This window comes from Cebus imitator, unplaced genomic scaffold (assembly GCF_001604975.1).
Source record: "Cebus imitator isolate Cc_AM_T3 unplaced genomic scaffold, Cebus_imitator-1.0 Scaffold31, whole genome shotgun sequence".
NCBI lineage: Eukaryota > Metazoa > Chordata > Mammalia > Primates > Cebidae > Cebus > Cebus imitator.
In genome coordinates this window covers 3,723,437-3,746,032 of record NW_016107346.1, presented here as the reverse complement: position 1 = coordinate 3,746,032, position 22,596 = coordinate 3,723,437, and the positions used below count along the sequence as shown (strand labels likewise).

Here is a 22,596-nt window from a genome sequence, read left to right as displayed (position 1 = left end):
AAGACATCCCAGACTATATCCATTGATTATAATGAGACACAGCTGCATTTTCATATTAACCATGACTGTGTTTCACTCTCTGTTTTTTGTCACATGGCAGTCCCTCAGTAAATGGTGGCTGAAAGAACATCTTCTCAGGATGTTATAGTGTTATTATGATGTATATCTAACAGTTGCCCCAAGCTTTGGAGTCTGTTTTTTTCATTTTTGATTTGCAGGGACCCTCCTGAGGGAAGTGATTTTATTTCTGTTTTACAGATCAGGAAACTGGGGCTCAGAGAAATTAAGCGACTTGCCCAACATCAAACCATCTCATGTCTTCTGAACTGTTTTTTAAGTAAAATATTTTTCTCATCATAGGAAAGTCTCTTAAATATAATATTTTAGTTATGATTCTGTTGATTGATTGGAATCTATATAAACTAAAGAAATTTTAAAATTGTATTAAATGTTTTCTTATTAGAAGCGTTAGAAGAGTATAAGTCAGTTTAGAAAGATTTCAAACTTTAAGGGCCATGACTGGGAAAATAACTTGTGTGGAGTAGTTTGTTCTTGAGTAGCCAAGTGGATGAATATGGGCAGTGTTGACTTAATTATCTTTGTGGAGTAGCTGTGGTGGTTCTATCCTGAAAACATTCTTTTCAATATAAACAAGAACAATAGACTGCAGGAGACTGCTGGGGAGGTGGAAGGAACTGCAGGACTCTAGGATTTGAGACTGATGGAAGCTTTTGAGGTGGGAGTCAGGTTTTACACATTGTTTGCTGGAGGTGCCATGACTCAGTTTCTTTCTCTTGAGCCTGGCTTTGTCAAAGTGGTTGAAATGTGCACATATGTATGCAAATGCTATTGCATTTGGATAGTGTTTTTTATGGTTACTTCTAGCTTGCATCAGTGTTTTGGCTTGGGTGCCCACTCTGTAGGATATATTGGCTGAGTGTTCATCTCTGAGGTCTGACATTCAGATTTTGAGGGCAAATGGATGACCACGGTATAGCCACATGCCCGCTATATCAACTGCAGAGGTTCAAAACAAAATGTCCAGCTTTTTGAGGGCACAAACCATGCTGTTTCTTATATTTTCTAGTGTAATGCAAAGAATATAATAAATATCCACTAAATACCTGTAGGGTGTGCTTCCATTTTCCATTCCCCATACTTTCGTTTGGGAAAACATGTTTAGCTTTATAATAGTCTGAAATCTAGTACTGATCACGCTGTAATTTTTAGAGATAGTAGTACAGGTTCGGACAGATGGGAAGCCTAATAATTTAATGATTCTTACCAAGTGCATTAAAAACTTGTCACAATGTCAGGTTGGTGGATTAAAAATTAGCAAATGAAATCTGGAGTTTTAGCATTTTCCAAATCTTTCTCACAAAATACAATTCTCTCTGACACCTCTCAAATAAAGGGTCCGATGATTAAGTAAATGTGGGAAACAGAGCGTAAAATCTAACAGATTCATAATGAATACAAGCATACTAAAACTTGGAGAAATCCTACAGTATAGAATTCCATTTACATTAGTATAGATTGGCCATCCTAAAACTTCACCCTGGAACCTTGTTTTGCAGAACATTTTACATTCTATGAGCATTTTGGGAAATGCCTAATTTTTTATTGTAATGCTTTCACTGATGGATGGGTAAACCTGGGGACGTGTGCATTTGTGTGTGCGTGTGTGCGCGCGCGCGTGTGTGTGTGTGTGTGTGTGTATTAAGGTGTTAATTTGATGTAGAATTAAAATCCTCTTGAGTTATACCAACAGGACAAAAGTCTCAACATTTTACTATTTGTGTAATGGAGATAATCTCTAGATCTCATTTTAGACATTAGTTAATTACATTTCTTTATATCAGTGCTACTTGTAACTTAAAAATGTTTAAAGTTTTATTTCATTTCTTGAGCTGTGAAGGTATTATAAAGGAGAAAAACAAGTAAAAGCTGCCAGCCTGATTGGGAGGTTGAAACAAAGATTCTGAAAATATTATAACCAAGTTATTACATATCCTGAATGGTGGGAAATCAGTTGTGCCCTTCTTTTCAGTTTATATCTTGAATTTTTTGCAGCGTTTTGTATAGAAAAAACAAAGATTTGTTTTAAGGAAGAGTTCAGGTGTGGGCTTCCAATTTTACTCTTCCTATTATAAACAAACATCCAACCTCGATCAGGTGGCTCTCCTTGTTACGTTTGGGGCCTTTTACTCATTCCCAGGCTGTGTTCCTCAGCAATATGCCTGTGAAAAGCATTTGCTGTATTTGTTGTTCTGCTTAGGGTAGTTGAAAGAGCCTCTCTTAGCCACTATGTCTGGATATTTTGCTGTGGCTGTGAGCACTGTTTGCTCAGCCTCTCACTTTGCGGCGGAGGGGTGGGACTTTGCATGAGAGGACCAGCGTTATAGTCCCTGGCTGCTCCGACTCATTCATCCTGAGGCTCCTGCCCCTTCTTGTGCTGGAAGGAGCGAGCTTATCCTAGACTTGAGATTGCCTCTGAAGTTCTCCACCTGCCTCAGGCGTGCTCTCCAGTGCCTGTTTCTGGCTGAGTGAGGTTGAAATCCTACTGACTCCTTTTCAGGTAAGAAAGCATGCTGAAAAATGGCTTTAGGAATAGCAATTAAGATTTATGTAGAGGAGGCAGTTTTGATAAGTGTATGATTTTTATTGCTTGTAAAGGAAGAGTTTTATTTTCATGGTCCCTGAAGGTAAGCAGGTATAGCTGTATTTAGTGATAGAAAATACCATATTGCTAAGAGCACCCACATTTTTTATGAACATTGTCTTATTTATTATTGCTTTTTTTTTTTTAGATTTTCTTGTAAAAGAGAAATTTAAGACAAAATTATGCCAACAAAGTATATTAGACACTATGATTTTGTGGTAATGTTATCATCAATTAGGTATTTATTTTAATGTCTCTTTTTATAAAATTTTCCTAAACCTAACTGTAACTCAAATATATTTTTTATAAGACATGTATAGGTATGATTTGCTTGGCTGGTAGAATTTCTTGGTGTGTTTCGTTTATTACACTCCATATTTTTAAACTATATGTGGGGACAGGGGATATATGTGAAATTGCTGTACCTTCTCAGTTTTGTTGTGAACATAAAACTGCTCTAAGAAATAAGGTCTATTTAAAGAAAAACAGTCTCTTCATAATACTTTCGGTCAAAAATATAATGTGATAAAGCACAGATGATGTTAAACATTTTTTTCATAAGGCTTAAGTTTTAAAAAGCTAATTCATTTCTGTTTTTCATAATTAATAATGAAAATATGGCACATATTTCAGTATTTTGTTTTGATTGCCACTTTTTTTGTTCAATCATATTCAGACAGGCAAAATGATTATTTTCTAGTCTCTTTTCCTAAATAAGAAGTGAGAATGAAAATATACTTCGAACTTGAAAATGTACTTATTCATTGTCTTGGAAAGTTATTCAGCTGTCATGTAAAATTCATTTTTGAAATAAGAGAGTAAAAATTAGGAACTTACAAAGTTGGTTTGTGTATTTGGTAATTATGTTTCTAAAACCCACTTTTTCATATAATATGCACATGCCCATGGACAGAGGAGTGATACTGAAGTATGAAACTTGTAGTTAGTACAGAATAATTGGCTTTGAATGGCTTTAGAAAAATATTTCATATTTGTATACTTTATTTTTCTAGTTAGCACTGCTTTAACACATAAGTAGTTACAAAACAGAAGGTAAAACTATGATTAGCCACAGATATTTGAGCATAAACAATCATAATGACTGAAGTAAACAAAGCATGACCATTAAACTTATTTTCTACAGATTTGTACATGAATAATATGCAACATTCTATGGCTATTTTTAAGGGCGCGTGAAGAACTTTCATAGCTGTCTTGTATACCTGAAACAGGGACAGTGGCCTAAGAATTCCTTTGATAGTTATTACCTGTTGGGGAAAAAAAAAACACTTTATGTGCTTTTTACATTAAAGAGCAATTACATGCAAAGTGATCCACTCTCCAAAGTTACCTAGACTATTTCCAGACACATTAAACCATGTGAAACTTCCAAATTTTCAACACAAGTTCCACCGTGTTTTATTTTTATAGAGTCTCCGGGAGCTTTGAGGTAAGTTCTCTTATACAAGGTGGAGACTAGAACTGAACCGTTGTAGAGAAGGAGAAGGTGCTTCCAGGATTCAAGGTGTTGCAAGGCTTTATATTGCTTACCTGTTTACCTGCACCTGTCTTCTCTGAAGATAATGCTATTGATGAAGCTGCCGTTGAGAAGATCTAAGTAATTGAGACTCGGTCTATGGGCTTGTCGTTGGATCACGCCACTGCCTCCCACACTTTAATATGTGTGTGAATCATTTGTGATTTTGTTAACTGCATATTGTACCACAGCAGGTGTGGGGTGAGGCTCGAGATTCTGCATTGCTAACAGGCTCCCAGGTGCTGCTGATGCCATTTTTTCAGGACCACACTTTGACTAGCGAGGAGCTATACCACCAGATATCAAATAACTGCTCAGATCATTGTTTTTCACTTAATGGACATTGTCTATCCATACTGGGCAATCAGTCTGTGAAGCTCATGACTGAAACGTGATTGAGCGGAATTGACTAGCTGTAGACACTGGCGCCTTCGTGGCTGATATAACTGATGATGTGTGGCCTGTTGTTTTCTCTGGAAGAAATGTGTGGGGTTGTCACCTGTGCTGAACTTCCTCAGCAGTCTTTTCCAGGACTTGTTATCCTTGGCAGCCCCAACTCTTGCCTGTCAGCTGAGATCTCCCTTTGCGGTTGCTACAACCACCAAGGGCTTATCCTCTCCTTCTGTCTGCCCTCATGTCCTGCTCATCAGGAGCCTTTTAAATGCATTGAGTTTGATTTGCATCCTGAACCTGAGTCTTCTGTGGCATCCTCTGCCCAACCTGGCTTGCAGGTGCTCCACTTCAGCTCCTGGTGAATTTAAATATATAAACTTTATTTGTGAGGAGCTGCTTCCTTCCTCTCACTTAACACACAATTTTCCAATGTAGTAATCCAGTTTTGGGCAGTTGATTTTTATAAAAACCTTCCACGTCTCAGCTTGTGAGCTTGTGAGATTTGTATCTTGAGTTTTCAATTTAAATACTTTACCAGCCTGTAATCCCAGCAATTTAGGAGGCCAAAGCAGACAGATCACTTGAAGTCAGGAGTTTGAGACCAGCCTGGCCAACATGGTGAAATTCCTTTTATTAAAAAAAAAAATAGAAATTAGCCTGGCATGGTGGTGCACGCCTGTAAGCCCAACTACTTTGGAGGCTGAGGCAGGAGAATTGCTTGAAACTGGGAGACAGGTTGTAGTAAGCCAAGACCACGCCACTGCACTACAGCTTGGGTGATGGAGCAAGATTCTGTCAAATAAATAAGTACTCTGGCAGGGTTCTAAATACAATGTCAGTCGAACTCTTGAAGGGAAGAAAGTGGGGAGTGGATTGCTGGTGTGATACCCTAAGCTCTTCAGTGATTCCTTTTTCATTGTACATCTCTCGCCAACGTTGTTTATGAAAATTTCAAACATACAGTAATTTGAAAAAATTTTACAATGAACAACTATATATTCACCACCTAGATTCTATCATTAACATGTTATTTCCTTTACCACCTGTCTGTCCATCCAATTATCCCTCTATCTTTCACTGTCTAATTTTTGATGCATTTAAAAATAAACTGCAGGCATAGTTTGTATATTCCCAGAATGCTTAATTAACTAGAGTTCAATATTTCTTATCCGTTTTCATATGAAATTTATATTTGATGAAATGCACACATCCTTACTTGTGTATTGCTTGAACTTTCAACAAATGGATGCACCGGATAAGTCCATCCTGGCAAGATCTAGAACATTATCATCACTTGAGAAAGTTTCTGCATTCCTTTCCAAACCTTTATGTTCTTTTGTGATCTCCCCAAAGAAGGATTTACCGATTGTAAGTGATTTGTGCTTGGTTTGTTTCCTCAAGATTGTGCTTTGATCAATTTTATTTCATGCAAGTTACTTTCGTACTTAGGAATACGTGTACAACACTTTCTAACAAATTAATATTTAGTTGGGACTGATTCATGGTGTTCTTATTTCTGACACAAAGTTTTAACAACAGTAGCTTAGATTATCTGGTTTTTACTTGGTACGGATGTTTGCTAATGACTTTATTGATTCTTATCACATTTTATGAAATGGCTGGAGAGAGAGCATAAATAGACACACAAAGACCTGGAGGTAAACCATGTTCTGAGAGGTTCTTTGGGCCGACACAACTGGTTTCGCTGGAGATAGAGAAAAATCCTCTTTCAGGCAGCTGTTTCCTATGAAGATTGTGTTTGAGGATGCAATCACCTCATCATTTAGCCTGAAAGTTGGTTCACACTGCTTTTTCAGAAACAGAAAGCTCCATCCTTGTGATAATCGTCATTCATGACATTCCATGTTTGTGGGCAGTAGTTTCAGTCAGCTTTACCTTCAGGTACCTAACAAGGACTGGGGTGGATTTGGATCTGCCCTGATGTGGATTCACAGAGCTGGTAAAACCTCAGCTATCCAGAAAGCTAACTGTGTGAATTGCCAGGCTCTCACAGTGGCCTGGAGGCAGAAAGTAAAAGGTTCCCCAATCTCTTAGTCACAAAGAAGTAGTTTTTGAATATCTAACGTAGCAGAAAGGATATGATCAAAATGTAAATTGTTTAGGGGCTGTATAGCGCTCACGTTGAGTTCTTTCAAGGTACCATGAAACTCCCATTTTTGGTTTGCTCCTTTTCAGAAGTCACTATTTTAGTGGAATATGAGACTCATCTCTGAAAGCTCACACAGCTCCTTCAGCTCTTATTCACACCTCAACATGTTTAGTTTTTTTTTAGTGAATACAATTTATAAGCACGTATTTATTCAGGTATTTTCTGTAAGAAATCTACGTTGTATAACTTGAAGTTACATATCATATGTTAGGCACTCAGAAGCTTCTTTTAAGTCTTCCTTCAGAATACTACAAAGAAATATATAGTGATTTCCAAAGGTGCATCATTTAATAGACAGTTTGTTTTCTTGCTCACAAAGGAATGCAAGATGTTCCAGTAGTTTTTGAAAGTACAGTAAGTGATCCTTAGAACCAAACTGCACAAATATTTGGCAGTTATCTATTCAAAAAGTAAAACAGGAGATTGTATTTTGTTAGGGCTAATGTATAGTTGACTACCTGTAGGCCAGAACAACAAGAATCTGTACGTGCATATTTAGTCTATTCTTGTTTTCCAAGCTACTTAATTTATAGCTGCCTTTCTCTGAGAGGGAAGGACCGAACAATTTTTGTAAACACTTGCTGAAAATTGTTTTGGTAAAAAAATAAGAGAACCATCTTTTAAAAAAACAAATTCAGGTTATAAATTTAAGCATAATTCTACTGGGTTACAACGGTATCTGAAACTTCTGCTTTATTTCATCGATATAAGTGGAGGCAGCAGAAGCATATTATCTGCATTTATTCGTGCAGTTGTATATTATGTTATTTAAGTAGAGAATTATGGGAAATAGTGACTATTCCCTCTCTCATAATTTTTAGCCTCAATGAAATAGAAAGAAATTTCAACTGATCTTCCATATTTGTCAGACTGCTGGCATTGTTTATCAAGTCATCACGTAACAATAGGCCACCACTTATGCAGGTTTTAGTATGTTTTCAGCTTCAAATAAAAACTTAAGATTCCATAATAAGAGAGAAGTCACCAAGCCAATTCCCTACTGAGTAGAATATCTTACTCACTTTCTACATACGTCGTTACCTATCCTTGAAGGTTCAGCATAAAACCTAAACTTGCGGAAGCTTTCCCGGCTGCCGTAAGTCAAATCCTTGTCCTGTCTCCCTTTCCTGAGCGTATATTGCATTGGCTTATAAACCTTTCAGTGTTACTCTCCTGTGTAGATAAAGACTGTTAATTACTCTCTAATTATATTTTATATGTTATTCTTCCCGTGTCTTCCAGTGACAATGTAAAGTCCTCTGTGCAGAAGCACTATCTTAACACTTATTTTACATTTCCATTAACCTTTTCTTGTTTAGTATTTTGGAGGGCTGTCATTTAATAAATATTGCTGGCTGAATGCCTGAATGTTAAGAGAGGCCACTGTCTCTGCAAACATGATAAACCTCATTTTCCCCTTCCCCTGTCAACTTGCCCTAAGAATAGAATTAATGGAAGGATTATATTAAGGCAAGATAATTTGGGATTTTCTGTTTTTTGTGTGTGTGTTTTTTGTCTTTGTTTTTAAAAGTTGCTTCCATTTGTCTGGCCATGTTTGAATAATAATGTTTAGCACTTAAATAATTCCTTTCATCTGCAAAGAGCAAATTGTTTTTCTAAAACAATTTAATTTTGTGGTATAACTCTATAGAGCCAATTGGCCCCATTGATGATCTAGAATATAAGAAAAATCTCACTCTGAAGTTTACTTTCCAAAGATTTGGGAGCAGATGATGAACTATGCTTTGCTTGTAGCGCCTTCTGGCAGTAAATATAGAAGCTCTGTCAACAGCTGGACTCTTGGTTGGCCTTGCAAAGCTTTGGCATGGTCTGTGGTCTGGGGTGGAACATTGAGCCAGAAAAAGCCATTGCATTGTTTTATCTATCCTGCATCCTTAGATGTATCACATGATTGGATCTACCCAATAAAGAAAATAAAGAGCAGCAGTCAATATTTTGATCATACTTTTTGGTCTTGCGCAGTGTTACTAGTTGCCAACTTTATGCAAACAGATTTGCCTCATGTCCTAATAAATTGGACGATCTGACAAAGTGCAGACTTGTGTTCTTCCTTTAGAGGAGACACATACTCTCCAGTTCACCCTGCATCCCCAAGACACCTGAATTAGTTTCCTGTTGTTGCTGCTGTGACAAACTGCTGTGACAAACTTAGTGGCTTAGAACACAAATTCATTATCTTACACTTTTTGAGGTTGGTAGTCAAATAGGTCTGCAAGGCTGTGTTATTTTTGGAGATGCTGGGGGAGAGAATGTATTCCTTGCCTTGTCCAAATTCTTGAAGTTGTGCACATCCCGTGATTATGGCTGAATCACTCTGACCTCTGTTTCTATTGTCACATCTCTTTGTTAGATCCTTCTTCCTCTGTCTTTCATTTTTTAAGGATTTTTGTGATTACATTGAGCCTACTCAGAAATACAGAGTCACCTCTCCATCTCAAGATTTTTAATTTAATTGTGTCTGCAAAGCCCCTTTTTCCATGTGAGGTGACTATTCACAGGTTCTGTATTCCACACCCCAAATTTACTCGCCCACTGCCACCTTCAGTGAAGCATCTGACTTCTTCAGGCTGTGACCTCTACAATGCTAAAGAACTGGCATTGATTTCTATTTCCCTGGAGTTGGATATTTATCCACCAAATAAGATGAGAACATTTATTTAAAAAACTGGCTTATCCCCTTCACAAATTAGCATATATTGGAATATCTTATTTTTAAAATGCTATATTAAATAATTACAAAAAATATTCTCCTTTCTTTCTTTCTTTTTCTTTTTTTGGAGACAAGCTTTTACTTTGTTGCCGAGGCTGGAGTACAGTGGCATGATGATGACTCACTTCAGCCTCAGCCTCCCAGCCTACAGTAATCCTCCTGCCTCAGTCTCCCTAGTAGCTAGAACCAAGGGCATGCACCACCATGCCTGGCTATTTTTTTTTTAATTTTTCTAGAGACAGAGTCTTACTATGTTGGTCATTCTGGTCTCAAACTCCTGGGCTTAAGAAATTCTCCACCTCCACCTCCCAAAGTACTTGGATTACAGATGTGAGCCACTGCATCTGGCCTCTTCTTCTTCTTCTTTCTTCTTTCTTCTTTCCTCCTCCTCCTCCTTCTCCTCCTCTTCCTTCTTTTCTTCTTCTTTCTTCCTTCTTCCTTCTTCTTCTTCCTTCTTCTTCTTCTTCCTTCTTCTTTCTTCTTCTTCTAATTTTACCTGACAGTATTTTATATTTCAAGCTTTTTTACGTTGTAGTTTTCTTTCCATATAAATTTCCTACTCATCAAGATGTTTCTTCTCTCCTTGGTCCCTTGACTATTAATCTCTTCAAAGCCTAATTATTTTCCCCTGGGAAACTTCTGCAGCTATTGCTATTTGTGGTTTTCTTCCTTGTTTTTCCAACTTTTAATGTAACTTCTTTTTATCCACTAGTCCTTCCCTCACAATTGTCTTATCTTTGTCATCTGACACTGGAAAATGATAAACACTTTGGACCTGTGACTGTCATTTAGCAGCAGAAAACACTGTAATATTCACATTTGCTAATAAGAGAGTGGCAAAATTAATGTCAGAAATACAGAAGCTACTTAGTAATCTAAGAATTGAGAAAAACTTATCCATCCACAAAGTATCTGAAGCAGGAACAATTTGTCCATCTTATTTTCTAGAATCATGAAATTTTCTCTTTTGGCCTTATGTTCTAGAATCATTACATTTTCTCTTTTATTGTTATTAATACTGATGGTATAGGTAGTGAAATAGATTTCTTTTTAGTTGATTCATATATATGCTATTCCAAAGCTATATGAGGACATAGGTCCGGAAGACCCGTTATACAGCATTGGTTGTTACCATCAGCATCAGCATTACCCAGGAACTTGCTGGAAATACACATTGCCAGACCCCACTCCAGACCTACTGGATCAGAAGCTCTGGGATGGGGCCCAGAAATCTATGTTCTAACAAGCTCTCCAGGAGATAATGATGTGCAGCCAAGTTTAAGAACCATCAGTGTTTTGTATTGTCACACTAGGGTCCTTGGGAGAAGGGTGAACTCTTCTGTGTCTCATTCTCCAGATCAGTTTATGTATTCACTTGTTCAGCCTCCAGGGATGTTACTTCCAATAAACTACATTCTCCAAATATTTTCAATTCCAATAAACAGTGCACTAAAGATTCTCAGTTCCAATAAACTGTCCAAGTCACCTTATTTCACCATGGAAAGAGTAATCTATGGATTGGCAGCAGGAAGAAATAGTCCCTCTTAGAGTCTACCCATATGACTTAAAGCCCAAGTTGTGCCAAACTAAAAACAAATGTTATGCTGGAATGCACCAATTTATTCCTCACAGATAGGTCCACGTCTCATCCACAATATTATCGCAGTTCCAATAAGTGATATGATATCAACTTACCGAAATCTTTAAAATGAATAGGCAGCTCACTCTATAGAAAAAAAGTCCACTTCCTCCCCTCATCTTCCTCTTGCAGAGTCATTCAAAATAAACCCCACATTTAACCACATGAGCCCATATTCATGGCAAATCAGATCCTCCCTGACATTATCTCCAAATTTGGTGGAAAGTCCATTGGACATCTTAAAATATGTTAATTTTATTGAACTATAATTTACATACAATGATATGGATCCACCTTTAGTGTTCACTTTGCATTGCGTGAGTCTTAGCAAATGTGTACACCACCACCACAATCACAATTTAGGACCCTTCTGGCACCCCAGAAAGCTTGTTCCCCTTTTTGCAGTCCAATTTTCCCAACCCCTTGGCCCCAGGCAGCTACCGGTCGGCTTTCCTGTCACTTTTAGATTCTTTTTGCTTTTTCTGGGATTTCATACAAATGGAACTATGTGTTCTTTTTGTCTGACTTTTTTCTTTCAGAATTATGTTTTAGAGATTCCTCCATGCTATTGTTTCCTCTATAGTTTTTTATGTTGCTGAGTAATACTCAATTGTATGCACATGCTACCACTTATTTACCCGTCGATGGACATGTGTATATTTCCAGTGTCAGGCTGTTAAGAGTTAAGTTCCTATGAATATTTGTGTACAAATATTTGTGTGGACATGTTTTTAACTTGTTTTGGGTGAATAAGAATGGAATGGCTGGGTCATGTGGTAGATGCATGATTAGATGCATAAGAAATTGCCAAATTGGTTTCTAAAATGGTTGAACTATTTTGCATTCCATCCAGCAATATCTGAGCATTTTCACAAGGCCACTTTTATATGTGTTATCAGATAAACAGAAAAAAACCTTAATTTTATGTTGATATCTAATGCATATTTATATGACGCGCACACACACACACACACACACACACACACACATATATATATAAATGTGTGTATATACACACACAGGGAAATGCATACATATTTCATTATATCTTATGAAGAAGCACCAATTTTAACAGTAAAATATAAGATCTTACTTTATACATAAAATTCCAACCCATGAGCATATGCACAAAACCCTTAAACTACATATAAGTAATTTTGTATTTTCCTTAATGTATGTTTACTTTAGTCATTTGCTGGCCATTATTAACAGTCAAATCACAAACTTTTAAGAAAAATAATAGAAACTCTAGCATGAGGAAACTGTTAATAAGCTTTTTTCCCTCTGACTTGGAAAGATAATTACCACGATTTTGGGGCTGTGACTTCTGACTTTATCATGCAAAGTTTAAGCAGTGGGGAAAGGGAGTGCAAATGGAGGAAACTGAGAAGGAGTAATTATATAAGGAGCAATTGTGATGGACTAGTGGTGAAGAAAGAAAGATTTTTCAAGGAGGGGTGGTTGGGACTTGGAAATCAAATAAGGAATCAAATGAAGATGGAACCAATGGCTGTGGCCCCATGGAGACAGAAAAAGTCAGACTTATACACAGGTCATTGTTACACCAAGCAGAATGTGAAAAATATATCAAATAGAAATAAAAGCAGCATGTTAGGAGGGTCAGGAGAGCAGAGTAATAAAAATAACCTCATCTCTTATATATGAAACGGGAATTGCTGAATAGTGTTCCTGGAGTGTGAGAGTAAACAATATGGTTGAATGGTTTGTTTTACAGATTTTATCCTAAAGATATGATGACTAATTAAACTACTGCTGTTAATTTATGTTGAATACCAAGAAGAGCCCTGGGACTAGACTGAGACAGGGACAAGGTGCTGGTATAAATTTCAGTGACTCATTTCTTGTGTCTAAAATAGCAGTAGGCTTGGGGGCAAAGTGTAATCAAGGGAGGAAGTCATTTTGACACATGTTCACCTTGAAAACAACTTAGAACCAATGTAAGTAATTCAGTTTCTCAAGCTGGTATTGGGAGAGGGGTATAGATGGATAAGGGTGGGAAATGGAAAGTGAGCTTGCATCAAATCATGAAAGGCATTGTGTTGTATGCAAAGATGTTTTAATTTGATCCCACGCGTTTTCAAGATGACTTTAGGCATACCCTTGGGCATAAATGAAAATATTCTAATGGAGTACATGCAAGGGCTCAGAGATTCTTAAGGGATTAACTTTCCATATTTTAAAATTTTATATATACTCTTTCTTAAAACTGATCTGCCTAACACCTGCCTGACCTCATCTCATTTTATAGAAGGAAGATACTTATCTCATCTTTCCAAAATACAAATATGGTACATTGACCTCCAGTATAAAAACATTTCAAGTGCTAAACAGAAAAACACTGTGCCTGCAACAAAACTGTGCTTAAAACATATTTGTATCATCAGTTGATAGTTAAAAATAATTTTGGCCAGGCTAGGTGGTTCACACTTGTAATCCCAGCACTTTGGGAAGCTGAGGCGGGTGGATCACCTGAGGTCAGGAGTTTGAGACCAGTCTGGTCAACATGGAGAAACTCTGTTTGTACTAAAAATAAAAATAAAAAAATTAGCTGGGTGTGGTGGTGGGCACCTGTAATCCCAACTACTCGGGAGGCCGAGGCAGGAGAATCACTTGAATCTGGGAGGCGGAGATTGCGGTGAGACAAGCACTTTTGACTCCCATTGCACTCTAGCCTTGGAGACAAGAGCGAGACTCTGTCTCAAAAAAGATAAATGAATAAATAAATAAATAAATAAATTTGAATTTGGATCACAGTCTGTGGTGGTATAAAACTCAAAAGGAGTTCAAAGATCGAAATTTCTTAGGGCAAAAATATTTATCAGCAGTTATGTGAAGAAAAATGAAAAATTAGATTAAAATTGATGCTAAGACTTTATTTTAGTTAGTAATATTTATTCATAGATGTATGGATTAATTTTTTAAAAGCCCTATCTTATCAAGAGATATATTTCAAGTAAAGTTTTATATTTAATAATTATTTACTAAAATTATATTAATGTTTATGATATTTATGTGGTTTTTCTCAGCTGCCTACTAGTGAAAACTTTAGCATAACTCAATTAATAGACATTATTTCACCCTTAGGGGCTAAATTCAAAGTAAATTTAAACTTAAAATTCTAAATTATCTACATATTTTTGTTGTCTATAGGGATATATGATAGATCAACCAATAAAATACTTTTAATCACAAAAATGTATTCATTAGGATAAAATTTTGCAGGGAAGGTAGACTAGAAATAGAAGAAAGGCATTATAAAACAAAAATGTTAAATGTGAGCTTGCTTATTTTTAAATCATTATGGTATTTAGATTCTAGATACATTTAGGTGTGATATAACAGCTATTATGTTTAAATTGTCAACATTTAGGACATTTCAGAAATTACATTTTTAACAACCCTTTTGAACTTATGATAAAAAAAAATTAAGATAAAATTGACTTCTCGTGAGTTTTTCTAGATTTGTCTAGAGGGGTATAGGCACAGACTTTTTGAGGACCACAGTTATGGATAATGGAATATCACTGAAGGATTTTGAATAGGGGACTGTTTAATAAGATTGGTGGCTTTGAAAGGGTATTTTTTCTATTCTGCAGATGGATAGGGTGGCACATAGAGGTTGGGGTGATGGTAAACCAGGAGCAAGTAGAACAGTGAGGAGGAAGAGAAAGGGAGAGTCCAAAGCATGAAAAGGTGTGGGAGACTCAATATTACTGGCTTTGAAGGTGAAGTAATAGGGCCATGAGATTCCTTGGCTCATGACCCCATTACTTCAAGGAATGTGGGTGGCTTCTAGAAGCTTGAATGACAATGAAATATATGATTCCTCTAGAGCCTCATTAAAGGAATGAAGCCTTGTTCCCATCTTGATTTTAGAGGTGAGACCCAGGTTGCATTTTTAATCTACGGAACTGTAAGATGATAAATTCATATTGTTTAAAGTCACTAGTTTGTGAATTTTGTTACAGAAGCAATAGAAACCTAATATGGCAAGTTTACCTAGGTTTTCCACTGAGTCAGGAGATGAATCACTTGATGCTGAATGAGGTATGCCGAAGATTGACAGTTTAGACTTGTGGGCAGTTTAGTCTCATGTTTGTTTTAGTGAATGAGAGAAAGCTGTTAAGAAGGAGCATTTCATATGAAGCTTGCTTGTTTTCATTTCTCTCTTTTTTTTTTTTTTTTTCTGAGACAGAATCTCACTCTGTCACCAGGCACCAGGCTGGAGTGCAGTGGCGTGACCTCCGCTCACTGCAGCCTCCGCCTCCTGGGTTCAAGCAATTCCCCTGCCTCAGCCTCTGGAGTAGCTGGGACTACAGGCAGGCACCATGCCCAGCTAATTTTTTTTGTATTTTTAGTAGAGACGGGGTTTCACCATGTTGACCAGGATGGTCCCGATCTCTTGACCTCGTGATCCACCCGCCTCTGCCTCCCAAAGTGCTGGGATTACAGGCATTTGTTTTCATTTCTCTACACCTCACTGCCCTCTTCCTCAAAGCTAGGAATTAGAATAGATCATCTCAGGTTCTTTTCAGCTTGAAAATTCTAAAGTTATTTGCCTTACCTAAAATGAAAGAAAACACACCATTATCCCCATAAAATTCCTTCTCTGGTGAGAATGAGGGAAAAAGGAGAACCACTTGCAAGAATCATTGGTAAAAACACAATTATATAATTCACTATAAAACATGAGAATGTGGCTGGGCATGGTGGCTCACGCCTGTAATCCAAGCACTTTGGAGGCCAAGGCGGGCGGATCACCTGAGGTCGGGAGTTCAAGACCAGCCTGTCCAACATGGTGAAACCCCATCTTTAAAATAAAAAAAATAAATAAAAAACATGAGAATGTGCTGTGTTTCAAATACCTTGTTTAAGAATGTATAGTTCTAAATGCTAGACATAAATCAATATATGTTCTGGAATTTTCATGATGAAATCTCTCACTTTGCATCAAAGAGAAATAGAAAGTTCTGAACAGGAGCATGTATTGTCCTAACAATCTTGTGGCCCAAATATTCATCATAATAAGAATTTCTCTGCCTTGGTATTATTATGGATTATTACATAAAATATTTTGTAGTTCAAAATAACACACTTTCCCCAACAACAAGCCCCCCAGCTAATTAGGCAATAGGCCAATGGCCAAAGAATAATGGTATATTAGGCAAGATAGCTAGCTTATGCTCTGACAATAAACAATTTCAAAATAAAAAAGAGCACTAGTACTAATTGTTCAGAGATTTAAATCTGACAAGTAGAATCAGCCTCTTGATGGGGAATTTCTCCATTATAAAGCTGGTGCTACAATATGAATTCTGCAAATCGGGGCATTTGTTAGTGATCGTATGGGATTGGTCTATGGAAGGATTCATGCTGAAGTCAGTTCTTTAGGGCTACATCTTCCCTAAACTCAGTTTAGCATGACTGGTGTTCCAACCCCACATTCCTTTCTGTATAGGGGGAAAAGTAATGTCTGATATAACTGCTGCCTTTAATGCAAAGGTGGGAGTCTTGCTAACCTGAGGGCTAGAGTGCAGTCAGCCTTGCCACAAAGACTATGCAGATCACTTCAGTGTTCTCAGTTCCTCCCTGGGTTGAAGATCACATTCACACTCATGTCACCCATTCAAGGACGACTTCAGGTGCAAATTTTGCAGGAAAAAGGTCCTCAGATTTCCCAAGAATCATCTCATTAGAAAGGAGTTTGGAATGTGATTCTGTCTGGATGCTATTTCTGTGATACCTTGAAAACGTTGTTTCCACAAAATTATTTAAGCACTTGAGCAAAAAATTAAACAAATGTCCTTGAATTTATTGTACCATATGGGCTTGCCAACCACTGCAGTGACACTGGTGGAGATGATAAGTACACTGTGAGTGAGGCACTGAAGTTGCAGGACTCATACGTTGTGCCCGATTGTATTCCAAAGGAAGTTCTTTGGAGACTGTGACCTTAACCAAGATTTGAATAGCTGACCATGATAAAGCCACCAGAGATGTCCAAACGGTTGCCATTTTTAGAGGGTCATCAAAAGTCTTTGGCCTCATGCACTTTGCACCACCCTCCTCACTAACATTCTATTCACAATATTAGTCTTTTTGAGACCTCCCAAATGGTGCTGATCCAATTAATTTCTGCACACAGACTTCAGATATTATGGGGTGTCTGTCAGATGAGGCTCAGGGTACCAAGTGTTGTTTTTGCTCGCCATATTGATCACTGTTCAAGGTATATCTCAAAGTAAGTCTTGATAATCCCCCAACAATCAAAAGTGTTTCCTCAAGAACTAATTGGTTAGGTGTTTTCTTCTATACTTCTGGGTCTCTGTCTTAGTTCAGGCTGCTATCACAAAATGCCACAGATTAGGTGCCTTATAAACGAAATCCATTTCTATCTCTCAGTTCTGGAAACTGGGAGTCCAAGATCAAGGTGCCTGCAGATTTGGTGTCAGGAGAGGGCCCGCTTTCTGGTCTGCAGATTATCTTGTCATTGCCTTTACATGACACTCTGGTGAGAGGATGGTGGAAGCAGAAGTGTTTGTCTCTATTCTTCTTTTAGAATGCCGTAAATCCTGTCATAAAGGCCCCATCCTCATGACCTAATCCAACTCTAATTACCCCTCAAAGACCCCACCTCCAAATAACATTACACTGGGGATTGGGGCTTCATCACAGAAATTTTGGGAGTGGGGGACACAAATGTTCAGTCCCTAGCAATCTCACTAGGACAACAAAGTGAGACGAATAGTGATTCTGTAGAGTTTCTTAGGATAACACCAATACAGTATCCCAAAAGAGAAAGAAGATCAATATTAGGGGCTCTAGGGAATTGCTTTCAGTTCTTGGGCTCACTTCATGAAATGATTTTGAGAAAAGGAAGGACAGAGTGAGTAATAGATTTTAGCAACAGTCATGAGAGTGGGGGTTGGGGAGAGGTGTCTTTGTTTCATTGTTCTTTGTCCATAGCATCTCACCTATGGCCCATGGAAAATGTTCAGAATATAAGTTTTGTATAAATGAATTGATCATTAGCTGGAGTAGTTTACAGCAGTAAAAATGACCTTCTTGAAGACTTGTTCTTCTTTATCTTTAAACGTCTTCAGGTTTGGCCTCCATTCTTGCAGCTAGCTGCTGACTATTGCTTTATTCCACGTAAAGTGAGTAAAGGGTTAAGGGTTCTTTCTCATTCTTAGGCTATCAGTCACCTGCATCTGGCACTCTCACCATTAAAATAACTCTATAAAGTTGGCTGGGCTGGAAACTACCCATTATAGCAGACTGAAGTGTCTATGGAGGTATAGTATTCCTTTTTTGCCTAAAAGTGAAGGCTTTGGGGAATTTTCCCAGCCATCCCTGGGCCTAATCTAGGTCTCACTAACCTGGGAACCTGTAAGCTATTACAGAAAATGCATCTGTAGTATTTACTGAGTGCCTGGATGGGTGGTTTACAGATTTCTTTTCAACAAATAAGGCTGTAATAGCAAGTGGCAAGGAGCTTCTGGCAGAGGTAGAGATAGAGGGGCAGGTGGTTGTCCTGTTGTCACTGGGAAATAAGCTCCCAACTTAGGCTCCTGGGACATGGGACATCTGATTTTTAAACTGGGACTAATCGGTCACCCAGTGCTGGAACACTCTGCCGATAGGCTAAGGGGCTGACTGGTGTAGTTCTCCCTTCTCAACTGTCTCACCCAAGTCCTGTCCATGCTCTGAGACATCACCAGCAGCCACAGTTTGGGGATCAGGTGAAGGAAAAGTAAGAAATACCTATTCAGTTTTGGTCACATCTAATTGCTCATTTTTAGTCATATTTAGAAGGAAGAATACGCTTACAGGGCCTGAAGCTACCACTCATTGACTTCAGGATTTAACGTGTTTTTCTGCGAGGGTCAGGGAATTACACTGCTCTGCCGCACACAAAACCAGGAAGAATCTGCTTGTGTCTATTAAACGTCAGGGAGAGCACTATTTGAAATCTGCCCTGCCCCTAGAGGATGTTGTCCAAACAAAAGTGGTCTCCAGCCCAAGTGCTTCTTATAACCTAGGGAAGCCTAGGCCCACCCATCTCATGAAAATGTGCTGTATTGTTGGTGTCTCAGCCAAGGTGCCCCAAGCATAATGGGGTAACTCCAGATTGGGTCACTAAGCCCATCTCCCACTACACAGTGGCCACATTTCCCTCCCTCCCTCAGATAGTGCTGGGGAGAAGGAAATGGTAAGGACTGATGGGGCTTCTCCAGAACAAGTTGGGGGTGCAACTTTAAAACCAGGTAGAGTGGGAGGCATGGGGGGAAGGGATGTGATACCTCAGAAGATGTAGAAATTCTTTTCCATGACCACACATAAGAGAGAAGAAAGAGCTGCTAGATTTTTAAATTTAAGTTTTGGAGTAGTATCAAAAAGGACCATTAAGCTAAAGTTATTTATTTAGATAACAATGCTGGTGTAATTTATCATTATTTTTAACTTCTTTTGTTTGTAGTTTTAATTAGTGATAAGTAATATTTTAGGTGTTTTTAATGGTTTTTGGAAATATTGTATACAGATGTTTAAAGTTGTTTGCAAATTGAGCTAGGGAAAATAGAATCTCACTTTGCTGTTCATGTGTGTTATTGAAAAACATTATTTTAATTTTATATCAGTTATGCTGACACCTCACTTGTCTGAGGCTGAACTATATGAAATTGCTGTTTTTGTTGATCAAAATGATTAAATATTAAAAACTTCATATAGCTCATTATATATTTATATCATGGGTCTGTATAAACAGAGACAAGTGGATTCATCTATGAAGCTATTAAAAAATTATGTAGTAATTATATTTATAAACTGAAGAATCTGCTTCAACGTGAATTACTTTCCCTGCACTGTCATTCTTTGCATGTTTACATTTCTTTTCTGCAAAAAGAGTCGAAATTAATTTTAAAAATCTAAAGCCATTGGAATGTACCAGAACATGGGACATTTCAAAGAAGGAATCAAATTGAAGGTAGAAGGCATCCTATTTCCTACATTGGCTTCAACTGCCACCACCTTCTATAATGATTCTGATGGCGATCCTTGCTCAAAGATGACTATCTCAGTATTGTGGTCATGGGAATAAAATGGAAAAGGAATCTGTACTCTTCATCTTCTTTTATGGCTTTATTTCAACTGGGTTTTCCTATTTTGCTTGAGTAGATTGTTTATTTTGCTCAGAATGAGTCAAGTGATTTATTGGTAGTTGTTTCCTTTACCTTCATAGGCACTTTCTTTAAAGTTCCAGGTGAAACCCGCTGCATGTGGACACTGTGTCGTGATGTCACTGGAGGTGCTCTATTTGGGAAGCCATCCATGGTTTCTTCAGTTCTAGGAATGCTTCAGATTGATAACATTATTACGGTCATAGTTTTATGTTGTTTTAAAATTTAAATTAATATAGAAAGGAACCATTTGGGGATGGTGACCCAGCATTGTGCCTCAAAAAACAAAACAAAACAAAACAAAAACTGATTTTTATGATTAGGAGGCAATGTTTTTATTTTTATTTATTTTTTATTCAACTAGTTGACTTTTAAAGAAATAAAACACTGCCACTATGAACTGATTTATGAGCTTTCAGGTGATCTTATATGTTGTAAACATGTAACAAATACATTTAGGAGCAATTTCAAAAACCTTGACAGTTGTTCATTCAATTTAAGTAATGCTAGCCCTGCTGCAAAATACTCTAGTTATTTTGCTGGGACAGAACCATACCTAAGTGAAACTTGCAACTTGCTGCCCATCTGCCCATGAATACTTTACCACCTTTTTGTTTCTTTTTTTTTCTAGACAGTATCTCACTCTGTCAGAGTGCAGTGGCACAATCATAGTCCACTGCAGCCTTGATCACCTGGGCTCAAGCGATCCTTCTGCCTCAGATTCCCCAGTAGCTGGGACTACAGATGTGTGCCACTATGCCCCACTGACTCTTTTTTTTTTTGAAGTGTCTCGCTATGTAGCGCAGGTTGGTCTCGAACTTCTGGCCTCAAGAGATTGTCCTGCCTTGGCCTCCCAAGTTGCTTGGATTATAGGTGTGAGCTACAATGCCCAGCCTAAGACTTTGCTTTTTTATGAAAAACTCCCTGGGAGGGAATCCCCTGTTAAATAGCAGGTGTTAAAATAGAAACCTAGTGTTTGATTGAGTGATAACATTTTCTACAGTTTTTTTTTTTTTTTTTTTTTTTTTTTTTTTTTTTTTTTTTTTTTTTTTTTTTTTTTTTTTTTTTTTTTTTTTTTTTGTATTCGTACTGAGATTTAGAAAGGGCATATTATTCAGTTTTGTTCTTCAAATCATCCTTGACTCCTCTCTTTCTCTCACTCCCACACATGGTGTGGTAAATTCTGTCTTTTCTACCTTCAAAATGTACCCACATTCTTTTCACTAATTCCCTTGCTGCTGCCCTGGCCTGAGCCAGGTTCTCTTTCACCTGGATGACTGGTCTCTTCTCATCCTGGCTTGTCCCCCCAGTGACCCCTCCCTGTAGTCTGTTCTACACTCAGCACCCAGAGTGACCAACTAAGTATAAGTCTGCTCCTGAGCCTCCCTGTCCAGAGCCCTCCAGGGAGTCCTCACGTCACTCTGAGTAGAAGCTGGAGTCTTTATGGTGGCCCACCAGGCCTGTGTGATCTGACTCCTTTTCTGTGTGACCTCATCTCTAGCTCACTGTGCTTAGTCACTCTGGCTTCCTTGCTGCTCTGCTGTCATCTTGGGACCTTTGCCATAGCTGTTTCCTCTCCCAGTAATGTTCTGCCTTCCCCTACTTATCCACATGCCTAATTCTCTCATTGCCTTAGTCTTTGCTCAGTTATAAACCAGATTTCATATTAACTCCTACTCTGTTCTCTGTTTTTTTCTTTTTCCATAGCACTTACCATCCTTTAATAAATGGCATAATTTATTTATCTTGTTTGGCATTTACCTTCTCTCTAGAATATAAGTGCCATAGTGGTGGCAGTTTCGTTTTATTTACTGATGTTCCCCAAGTGCCTAGAAAAGTGCCTCATGCGTAGCAGCGATTCAGTAAGCATTTGTTGAATAAATGAACGCCCATTCAAGGGTGGTGGGTGAACCCTATTGATCCTTGACCTTGGGTGCCTGTTTTAAAAAATCATGTTTACCAAATCCTAAAGCAATTTTTTTTTATGGTATGGGTTTCAGACTTCATATTTTACATATCAACTCATGAGATAAGCATCAAAAGAAAGTTTGTTTTAAAAAAAGTATTTGTCAAAACCCATTCTGATTGTTTTTTTCTTATAATGACAGATTAGTCTTTGCCAACTCATTGTGGTAGCCTCCATTTGGTCTTCAGAGGTTTTTAATTGGCATGAGGCTCTTTTCAGGAAAGGACCACTTTAACATCCATGGAAAAATAATCATGTACTTTTAATTCCACCTATCTGAAACCAACTAGTAAACCCA

General features: G+C 37.8%; 1 protein-coding gene across 13 annotated transcripts in view; it reads left to right on the top strand.

The window, feature by feature from the left end:
• Positions 1 to 22,596, top strand: part of PLCB4 (phospholipase C beta 4) — a 395,299-nt gene that overhangs the window by 96,650 nt on the left and 276,053 nt on the right. The window contains exon 1 of one of the 13 annotated variants that reach the window (XM_017523962.2): positions 2,227 to 2,578. The exons of the other annotated variants lie outside the window; for them this stretch is intronic. The gene's annotated coding sequence lies outside the window, so the exon portion shown is untranslated. Of the gene's footprint in view, positions 1 to 2,226; positions 2,579 to 22,596 lie in introns of those variants that run through there. 13 annotated transcript variants of the gene reach the window in all.